The sequence below is a fragment of the Papio anubis genome, chromosome 4 (genome assembly GCF_008728515.1).
Source record: "Papio anubis isolate 15944 chromosome 4, Panubis1.0, whole genome shotgun sequence".
Classification (NCBI taxonomy): Eukaryota; Metazoa; Chordata; class Mammalia; order Primates; family Cercopithecidae; genus Papio; species Papio anubis.
Genome location: NC_044979.1, coordinates 104,411,970 through 104,423,429, shown reverse-complemented (window position 1 = coordinate 104,423,429; position 11,460 = coordinate 104,411,970). Strand labels below are relative to the sequence as shown.

Below are 11,460 nucleotides of genomic sequence, written 5' to 3'. Positions count from 1 at the left end.
TGACATTTCATAACTTTTATTTCTTTGAACACTAGCGAATCTTGGGTTTTGGGTTCCTACTTTAGCCCTGGCCTAAGAGGTGAGGTCAGATCTCAGCTGTTGACACTTTACACCAAATCACTGTACTCCCCAAGGACATCATTTAAACACTATTACATATCAAGCCACATCATGGGAAAATGCATTGTACTAAAATTTTGATCTATTCTGTCCCAAGGGGAATGTAATAAAGCCCAGAAGGATGACCCCTTTTGCCCAAAGGAGAGAAAAGGAATAATATTCATTAAGCAGCTTCTATGTAACAAATCCTCTATTTGTGCTGCAAATGTTTTATTGCAGTTAATTTTCATAACAATTTTCTGAGATAGATACAGATATCTCCATTTTTCCTGACAAAAATATTGGGGCCCAGAGAAATTAAATAGCAGGTGCAAGGCCCCAGGGTTAAAAGTAAATTTATATCTGTGTGACTTGAAAGCCTGTGAACTTTCTACTGCCCACCAACATTGTGGATTGCAGGATCTGGGGAAATACTCCCCCTTTACTCAGGGAGGAAGAGAGAGGGGGCAGGAAAGAGTAATTCATGACATCCCAAGCCTTATACCTCAAACTTGGAAGGAGTTCAACAGGCTATTTAGCCTAACTTCTCTCATGTACAGTTGACAATATAGAGGCCCAGGAACTTAGACTGAGTTCCCTAGAGGAAGAGCCTCAGATGGGGGTTAGTTTAAAGGGATGAGGAAACAGGATAGAACAGGAGAACCGAACCATACATGTGGTTTGGGACTCCCTTGCTCATCTATAGCTCCCCAAAATGTGAGTGAGACCGTTTTGGATGCTCCAGCCCCAGTTGAGCCTCCTCAGTTGACACCATGAAAAGCAGAGATGAACTGTCCCCACTGAGCCCTGCCTGTATTCCTCACTTAAATAACCATAAATAATGACATGGTTTTTGTCTCCAACCACTAATGATATAAATAGGAGATAGGGAAATAGTGGGTAGAAGAGGGTAGTTCCCTGGCAAAGGCCCCACCCTCAAGTCTAGATACCTATGGGCCTCAATGAGAGCAGGTATTCCTGTCTTTGCGCCCAAAAAGTTGCCTTTTGGCCTGCCACACCCCCTATCCTGTGCCCATATAAACCCCAAACCCCAGACCCCAGAGCAGACCAGCAGGTGAGGGAGGAGGATACAAGCAGGAAGATGGGCAGAAGTCTGCTGCAGAGAAGGAGAGAAGAGGAGGAAATCTGAACGCAGAGAGGAGTTCCGCTGGAGGGCAATGGGGAATGGTTCCAGGGCACGATCATCTTCCCACTCCATCCCCCACTTCCGGCTCCCCATCCATCCTGCTGAGAGCCACCTTCTCCACTCAGTAAAACTCCCACATTTGGCCGGGCGCAGTGACTCACACCTGTAATCCCAGCACTTTGGGAGGTCGAAGTGGGCGGATCACGAGGTCAAGAGATCCAGACCAGCATGGTGAAACCCCATCTCTACTAAAAATACAAAAATTAACTGGGCTTGGTGCCACGTGCCTGTAATCCTAGCTATTTGGGAGGCTGAGGCAGAAGAATCGTTTGAACCCGGGAGGTGGAGGGTGTAGTGAGCCCAGATGGCGCCTCTGCATTTCAGCCTGGGCAGCAGAGTGAGATTCCATTAAAAAAAAAAAAAAAAAATACCCTCCTGCATTCATCCTTCCAGTCCGTGTATGACCCAATTTTTCTGGGACGCTGGACAAGAGCTCAGGACACAGAAAGCTGTCACATTGGCCCTCTGCCTTACAGAAAGGCAAAGGGTCCATTGAGCTAGTCAACACTCAAGCAGTCTGCAAAGGACAAAGCTAAAAGGGCACACTGTAACACATGCCCACTTGGGCTCCTTCACCTGTCCGTCTGCATGCTCCCCCTCCGGCAAGGGGCTTGAGCAGCGGGGTGATCAAATAGGTGAGCCACTCCCACCCCGTGCACATCCTGAAATGGGGATCAGGGAACTCTCACCAAGTTTGGGATTGCTTTTTTATAGTAATAAATAACTAAAGCATCTCCAAAGCCTTTACCTGATGAAAGAAGAATTCCCTAAAGCAAAATCTGATTACAGTTTCTAGGGAAAGTGTATGTATCCTGGGGGAGAAAAAAAAAGTTAGAATCACTGGGAGATAAGACCTTGGACTTGGTGCTTGGTGCTTAAGCTCTACAGACTTGACTTTCCTGGGAATATGTATCACTACCTTCCAATTCTCCCAGCCCCTTTTCCTGAAACTCAGCTTCTAGGGACAGAGCACTGGATAGGCCTAGCCTGGGTTAGAGGCTCATCCCTTATCCAGGGATTGAGTGTCCTCCAATCAGACACTCGATTTCAGAAAGTTGCACCTGAAGTTGTGTGACAAAGGAGCTACATGCATCCCAATGAAAGCATCGTGAAAAAAGCAGCTGTTGCCCCCTGCTCCTCTAAACCTCAGACCTTCCGGGGTCGTCTCTTCTGAAGCCTGCTCATGTGACTTATTTTTAGATTCCAATACTATCTTTCAATAAATTCCTTTGCTGATTGAAATCTAAGAACCGTACCTAATACATATATCTTGACAGAAAGTAGCCTTGTAATATAGTTCTAATTTAGCACATGAGGGTGGCCTTAAGAAGTTTAATTTAATTGTTTAAGATATATAGCCAGAATCAAAGCCCAGGCATTCTGAGTTTCACCAAGGTCTTTTCTCTACTCCCAAACAGAAGCAGGTATTGGGATAAAATTTTTCATTTTTCATATGGGAATAACGAGGTAAACACCACAGGCGGGGTTTGTAATGTCTTCAGGTATAACCCAAAGCCCAGTTCTAAAGGAGTGCAAGTGCAAACCTCAGTGCTGGTGCTTTTTTAAATTTTGTTTTTGTTTTTGTTTTTGTTTTTTTGAGACAAGAGTCTAGCTCTGACACCCAGGCTGGAGAGCAGTGGCGCGATCTCGGCTCACTACAATCTCCGCCTCCAGGGTTCACGCCATTCTCCTGCCTCAGCCTCCCAGGTAGTTGGAACTACAGGCACTTGCCATGCCCGGCTAATTTTTTGTTTTGTTTTGTTTTGTTTTGTTTTGTTTTGTTTTGTTTAGTAGAGACCGGGTTTCACCGTGTTAGCCAGGATGGTCTCAATCTCCTAACCTCATGATCCACCCACCTCGGCTTCCCAAAGTGCTGGGATTACAGGCATGAGTCACCGCGCCTAGCCAGTACTGAGGCTTTTTAATATTCAGTCTTATCTCAGGAGATGCCTAATTAATGAAAAAATCTAAACTATTTATTGAGTTAAGTAGTCACCTTATGTTTTGAATCAATAGTAAAGAAATGCATTTACTCCCTTTACCAATTCACTTAGAAGAATTAATGAGGCTCTAGATTTTATTAAAAGAGTTCATTGGGAAAGCTGTAAGTTATTCTCCCTACCTAGCAGATTTAAGCAGTGAGACAAAGGCCTCACATTCGTGACATGCTCTTAAAACCCACACAATAAAGTGATTTACATTTTTAAGAACCATTAAATACTGTGAATTGATTATTTATTAGTGTATTTAAATTAATTTATGTTTTCTTTCTCTCTCTAATGTTTTCTCTCGATTTTCTCTGTTGAAAGTGGTGTTTCTCTTTATTTCTCATTATTTTATCTGTCAAGAAGACATGCTTTCCAAACTCCAGATATATTCCCTATTTTACACAACATATTCTGGTGTTTACTCTATCCACACTCCTTATATTTTTATAGGCCCTGGTTCTACTAGTTTTGCATTTCTGAACTTTTACAGCACTCTCATTCTGGCAATTAAATATGGTTTCTGTTATTTCCACTGTTATTTCCACCTGTGCTTTCAGCTTCAAGATTATATTTTCACTGACAGCAGTAAATCTTTTTCTCTTCTTTTTCCTGCCTTGCAGTTCACAACATAAGAGTAAAACAGGGATTCTTTTCATTAATTCACTTCTTCAATAATATTTATAAAGAACTTTCTGTATATGAGGAATGGTGCTTGGGTCAGGTCACCAAAATGAGCCATTTGTGGCTCAGACAAATGAATAACTATACTCTTCAGCTCTGTCTATTCAAATGTCCTATCCCTGAAAAGCAGAATTAAACCAATTAAGGCCTTGTGAGTCTGAGGCACATCCAAATGACACATTCTAAGATAAAAAATTCACAGAACTTAGACCAAAAAAAAAAACACATGAAAATGCTCAGTGTATCGCTGGGTATCAGAGAGGACACAGATCTGCGCCAGGAATCTGAAGACCTGAGCTTTGGCTTCAGTTCTGCTACAGCTTGTTTTGTGACAATGACAATCCACTCTGCTACTCTGAGTAGCTGGTGTCTGAAAAGTCAGGATGATGGAGAAGACCTTCTCTAAGTTTCCTTCCGGTTCTAAAATTTTATGAACAAGCAGCAAGGTAAAATTCCTCCAATTTCTAGCCAGAAATAACAGAATGAAATTAGAAAAGTTAAAACTGAGGGTACTTGATATAATTCCCCTCAGTAAAAGCTTAGTGGATTATGGCATTGTTCTCAAAGTGGTGAGTTTAAAGCTTCCCTGGTTCAAGATAGTTAAAATAAATCCTGCTAAGTTTCATGGCATATATTCTCAGCACTTCAACAAAGCTTTTGAAAACACGTGAGAAAGTAAAGGAAGGAAACAGATAAATGAACATTTTTCTTCTGGAATATTATTGTATAAAAGAATTTCATGAGTCCCCAGAAATATACAATTCTTTGCTTCTTAAACAGAAGGAAAAGAAATGAAATAATGGTAGAATAGACTTGCAAAGCACTCACTTAGAGTGACAAATTTAGAAATTAACTTTTTTTTCCCCCCCCCACACAGGACTGCAGCTTCACAACATCAAATGCATTTACTGTTGTGTACAGCACATGAGAATGTTAAGGAGACACGGGAGTGCACTATGTATCAACATAACAATAAGCCTGAGTGACAAAGTAGTTGAATTGCAGGAAAATATTTTTGGAGCAAAGTGGTAACAGCTGCAATAAGGCATGAGATAAATTGTGCAAGATCCATTTAGCTCAGGAGACCCAAGAGGAAAAAAAGAAGCAGCAGAAGGAGGTGAACATGAGCTTATACTGTGTTAAAATCCAAGGACTGGGGAAAACTCCCTGGGCAGCAGAGGAAAAGTGCCCAGGAACCAAACCCAATGCAGGAGAGCGGAGCCTGTTTGAAGGCATATAGAGGATGTGGATCATCGAGGCAACACACAGAGAGAATTAATGAGTCAGAGCAGAGTTGGAACATAAGATTCCCATAATGTTATTTTACTCTCTTTTCAAAATTCAGTATTCTTCCTTGGAAATTTGTACCATGCCCCCTAAGTGAGCTTCCATATAGCTTCACGGGAGAAACATGAATTGGTTCCAAAGAAGCAGAAGGCATGAAAATTAAAAGTAGATGTCCAAAAATGTGGCCTCAAGTGTAGACAGCTGAGAAATAAAGCAGAGGTCCGAAAGCCGCCAACTATAAGAAAATATATTCTCGAATGTACAAAACTCTGTTAACATGTAAGTGAGACAATGGTAACGTTACGCTCTAATGGAATCAAATTCAAGTTTAAACAAACATCAAGGTGGTTAGGTTTTTTAAGTCAAGTCAGAAAACTCAAACAGATGACTCCCCTGGTAACAATATCTCAGATACCTTATCCATGCATTGTATTTCATATCTGCTATATTAACTTTTAGGATTTTCTATTTGTAAAATGGCCAGCATAGAATTGGGATAAGACTTCACTAAACCTTAACTGAAATATATGAAGCACATTGGAATTGGTGGATGAATTGAAACAAATGTTCAAAAAGAATCTTACAGGAAAATAGAACTTTCTCCCTGTGCTCTGCTCGGATGAGGCTGTTTTAAAGCAGCGTGCATTGAAACCAAAACATTCTTGAACATGAGCAAAGATAGATGAAGGGACGCCATGGATGGATGCCTGCCCAAAGCACCTACCTTGCCTTACAAACTCGGTAGGTCTGGGAGAAGACACATGGGGCACAAGGCTTTTTGGCAGGACTAACACATAGAACAATAAGAATAAGCAAAGATATCCTGGAAGCATGCTGAAATACCTTATATTTGTGCTAGGTTTTTTTATGTCACAAAGTTCTTTTGTGGAAGCTATAACTGACATTTTCCATATGAGTAAACTGAGGTTTAGAGAGATTTCTAACTTAACCAACAGTGCACAAGCTGGAAAAGAGATCTGTACCCAGGACTTGACACCAAGTTGAATGCTCTTTCCATTCTGTTGCCTTCTTTCTTAATCCAATGGAGTCTGCGGTGGAAGAGAACTGGGGCATTATTCAAGGGGTTTGCACTAACCCAGTCAAAGATGCTTGCTATGGAGTTCATGTAATCGTAAGTCAGGAAATCTCGATCCATACATCCAGAAATGTACTGAGGCAGGCAGGGCACGAGAAAAAATCATGCGTGTGTTCCACCCTGAGGATAGCATGTGGGTAGGAAAGGGAAAGGAAGGAATTGCATGTTTATTGAGCACCAACATGTACCAGACACTGAACTAGGCATTTCACATGCTATTGATTTTATTCCTGCCCTAAGCAGTGGATCTTATAGGTTCCATTTTATAGTGGAGGGAAATGAAGATCAGAGAAGTTGAGAAACATTCCCAGCATTACCTAGCTAGAGGGCAGTGGAGCCAGAATTTAAAATGAGTGGGACTAACTTCTAAACCTCTGCTTTCCTTTATACCATATTGCCTCACAACATGTATGCATATTTAAACTTTACAGGTTGCAAAATGCTTTCACATACCGAATTTATCTTGATCTGAAGCACAGGGTTCACAGCTGGACCCCAGTCTTGGTAAAAGGAAAATTTGGCTGGGAAAGGAGAAGGTGCCAATTCTTTCTGAAACCAGAATCTGAGTTTCCTTTGTGGAAGAAAGAAGCAAACTGTCATTTTAACAGGCTTCTTCTTCTCTGTTATACTTCATGACATGCTTTCTATGTAAGCAGTACCTGTCAATCACAGATTTCAGAGTTTATTACAAACAGCGGGCTGGGTCTTGAGGTAAAGAGAGAACATCTCTTATGAAAGAAGGCTGTATCATTTTCTCTTCAGACCATGAGGACTGAACCAAGCCCAATTACAAAACAGTATCCCTGAAAGCAAAACGCCAGTGAGCATACAGTTGGAGATTGCTTTCTTCTGGGCAGGGTCAGGGAAAATAATCATGTTGAGTTTTATGACCCAGCATGGAAATGTTAATTTACCAAATATTCATGAATAGGTAAAGAGAGAACTTCTTGTCTTCTAGCTCCAAATCCTCCCTCATTCCTTCCCCTCATCTCTTACCCACATGGTATATGGTGCTCATTAAGAAAACAAAACAGTAATGAGTCAGTGATCTTCATAGATTAGATAAACAAATAGATGTTTTCCTAATGCATTGGGCTAACTTGTACTAGCTGCTGTTGCAATCTCAAAATATCAATGGCCTAACACAATCAAAATTTATTTCTCACTCATATCAAATGTGGATCAGATAAAGCTTTTTAGTTGGTGTTTTCTTCACATGGTGACTCAGGCATCCAGGTTTCTTCCACTTTGCGGCTCCTTCTTTTGGATTCTAATTTGCCCTGAACTTTATCCTTTGGGTTTTGTGGAAGGAAGATGGAAGGTTCATTATGGGGAAGACACACCGGTATGTAACTACCTTAGCCCAGCAGTGAAAAAGTCACTTTGCTTACATTTCACTGCATGGAACTCATCACATGGCAAGTCTAGCTGCCAAAAAGGTGGAATGTGTTGAGAGGCACTGCATAAAAAGTCTTCATTCCCTCTCCAAGGGACACAATATGGAATCCCACCAGTCCCTGCATGCAGCTCAAGCCCAGTTTTGTGGCAATGTCTGGTTCTTTTTTGCAAGCCCAGATGTAGCTCCTCTTGGTCTGGAAACCTATGAACAAAAATGACAAATTATTGATCCCTCTCTGCCCCCACAGTGTACACTGCTGGAGCAGGGAAAGCATAACTGCATCATAACTTTCATTCAAAAAATGGAAGGCAATGATGCCACTGCTCTTGACCCATCACAGTTAAGGAATTACTCTGGGCAGACATGGGAAGAGTTTCTATTGAGGAGAGAGAGTGTCCTTGACTATGTTCTGATTCTATTCTGTGCCAGAAGTCCACTGTCCACCAACCTCAGGGGTCATTGGCTCCTCCTGGGAGGAGCCTCCTTGTCCATCATTCTTCTTCTCCATGTCTAAAGTGGGGGTTGGGAGGCAAGTCCTCATTTGGAGGCCATACAACTTTTGAAGCCTGCTTCCTGCATATGGATGTTTGGAGGTCCAAGATGGATGTAAGTCTTCAACAACTGGAGGCTGCTCAGGCTTGCAGTTTCTCTAGCAATATGGTTTCCTCAAAAACTTAGTAGACAGTGCTTGCTTTGTCAGCATATAAGCTAAAATTGGAACCAGAGAAGATTAACATGGCTCTTGAGCAAGGATGACATGCAAATTCATGAAATATTTTATACTTTTTATAATAAAAAAAAAGCTTAGTAGACTTATAATTGATTTGCTTCCAGTGATTCCCCTCCCACTTCATTACTGTGCCCTGTGTCAGTAGCCAGACCTAAAATGCTTTCCTAGACATGGGCTTTTTACAGGTGAACACGCTTCCTGATTTAACCAGAGATGAGGGGTTCCCTGGAACCTGGGCTTTCGATTTATTGGTCAGCCTAGTTTTTCATGTCCACATATTTCTATTTTCCTTCGTCCCATACTTCTCCCTCTCTCAATCTCATGGCTGCTACCTTGAGGCTATCTGGAGCAATCTGTGGGAAGAACACACCTTGCAAAATATTAATAGGTTTACTATTATTATTAAACTAGTTACTATTTATTAATAGTTTGAGAAATAACATCACTCAAGCATTTCTAAACTTTAACTCTTGTTATTTGGTTTTTCTAACCCTGACAAATTTCTAAACCTTCTCTATTACTATTCTTTTTCATTTCTGCTTGTTAATCTGCCAATTCTTCTTGGAGCTCATCTTTTTAGAACCTTACCTTGTTAACTGCAGCCCATAATAGACAATGTAGATTATCACTATGAATAGCTAAAATACTTTCCAACCATGTCTAGAGTCAGAAGATATGTGACTCATCCCCTCAGTTATCACAGACAACAATTTTCTTAAATGTTTTGCCTCTCTGTGTGGCAAGAATCATGGTCTTTCTGGCTTCTGGTTTGGTTTTCTTGCTGGTGGCCATTTAACTATTCAGCTGATGTCTCCTATTTTGGGGATTTTTATGGCAGCATTCCACTTCAACACATCAATTTCTACCTTCGTTAGAGTAGAGAAGGCAAATAGCCATATCAGACACTCCCCAAATCTCAGTTACTTAATCATTTTCTTCCTCACTCATGTCATGGACTGATGCTGGTCAAATGACTGTTCCCCAAGTGCTGGCTTAGAGATTCAGATTTCTTCCACTACATCATTTCACCACCTTGGATTCAAAGAGTCAGCGTACAGTTGGAGACAGGATGCAGGAGGCACAGCAGACACTTACCTGCATCCACTTTAAAGGAACATACATTCCTTCAGCTCAGATTCCATTGGCCAGACAATAGCAAAAGAGGCCAGAATGTAGTGGGGACATGAATATCAAAAAGCATACATGGGGTCTCCTCTCCTCCTATAGCACAATGAGATGGGCCTTGGCTCTGTTTACTCCTGAGGTTCAGACCTCTACTCTCTCCCTACATTCCATGATGAAGAATTCCTTTCTCTCACTCATAATTGCTTCTGTTATCCCCATCCCTCAGGGGCTCTTCTTAGCCAGTTATACCTGTAGAGTAGATATAACTGTCTGTCTGTTTAGGTCTTCCTTCCTTATATACATCAATGATGATATGATAAGGCCTTTCTATTTTAGAGGATCTCTACTAATCACTAAAAGTCACAGAAGAGATCACAGAAGCAGCCATATGCAGACAAAGCTCTGGGAGCCTTAAAAGTGTCTAGAGGCTTGATCCTGGTCCATAGCTCTTAACATTGAAGCTGACTATTGGGAAGCCCTCTGGACTAGTACTCTGAACTATTGTTCATGAAGGAAGATGCTATCAGATATCTTCCTTTTCAATATGAAAGGTGTATAAAAGTAGAGCTTTAAATGACTGCCAGAGAGCTCCCTTGAACAGCTTTTGCATGAGTATGTAACACAATGCTGCTTTAACAAATGGATTCCAATCTGCTGCCCATGGTGATAATAGCTCACTTTTACTGAGCTGAGCTTTTTCTATCCACCAGGCATCCTTCTAAGTGTTTTACATTTTTAAACCTATTTAATATTCATAGAACTGTCTATGTTATGAACTATTATTATCCCACTTCACAGATTTTTTTAAATGAGGCACAGAAATGATAAGCAGCTTGCCCAAGTTCATATAGCAAGTAAGTTGGTAGAAGTAGAAGTGATATCCTACTGTAGAGTCCATACTTATAGCCATGTAACAAGCTGCCATAATATCAGTGTAAAGCTTTTAAAAATGGGAGGATTAATTTCCCTTCATACTTCTTTTTTTGGCCAGTTTGAAGAAAAGGGGATTATCCATCATGCTTGGGTCTGCTGCTTTCTCAAACATAATTGAATCTTTCCTCTGAGGTCACCTCTCAACTCTCAAAGCATCTATACTTCTTCAGCTCTTATTAAATTTCAAATTAAATAACTTTTATATGGATATTTATTTTATGCCTGCTTCTACATTAGACCAACAGTTCCCAATACTGGTCAAAGTCTGATCCTCAAGCTAGGTACAAAAAACTCATCTGGGTGCTCTTTAAAATGCCAATCTTTGGGTCCCAGTATAGACTTACTGATTCAGAATCCTCAGGAACTGAGTTCAGGAAATTATTATTTAAACAATGCCATAGGTGATTCTTAGGCACACTAAAACTCTGATTATTACTGCTTTAGACAATTGTTTCTGAAATGTGGTCCACAAACCAGCAGCAAGAGCATCACCTGGAAACTTGCTAGAAATGCAAACTCTTCAGTCCCAGCCAGAACTACTGAATCAGTAACTCAAGGGATAGGGTCCAGCATTCTGTGTTTTACCAAGCTTCCAGGTGATTCTGATAGGCTAAAGTATGAGAACAACTGCTCTAGACCATAATGACCTCCAAAAAGGTTTGTTTTCTTCCTGTATCACCAGCACCCGGCTAGCTCAATGTCCAACATATAGTAGATAATAAGTCTTTGCTAAAGAATATATGGATAATGAGTAATTAGTTAAAATGGAATGCTAAGGAAATAATCCCATAACAGGAAAAAATCCTAGTATTGTGAGCCATCATGGATTTGTTCTGAAATCATGTAAAGCTGACTGTCTACTTGGATCACACAGTGGAAAGATGCTTGCTTCTTACTCTCTCTCTCTCTTCGCTC

General features: G+C 40.9%; 1 non-coding gene across 1 annotated transcript; it reads left to right on the top strand.

Annotated features, from left to right (window-relative positions):
• The first annotated feature begins 8,441 nt into the window (after positions 1 to 8,441).
• On the top strand, positions 8,442 to 8,544 carry LOC116274707. Its single transcript, XR_004183490.1, has one exon. It is a non-coding gene; the product is annotated as a U6 spliceosomal RNA (small nuclear RNA).
• Positions 8,545 to 11,460: the final 2,916 nt, after the last annotated feature.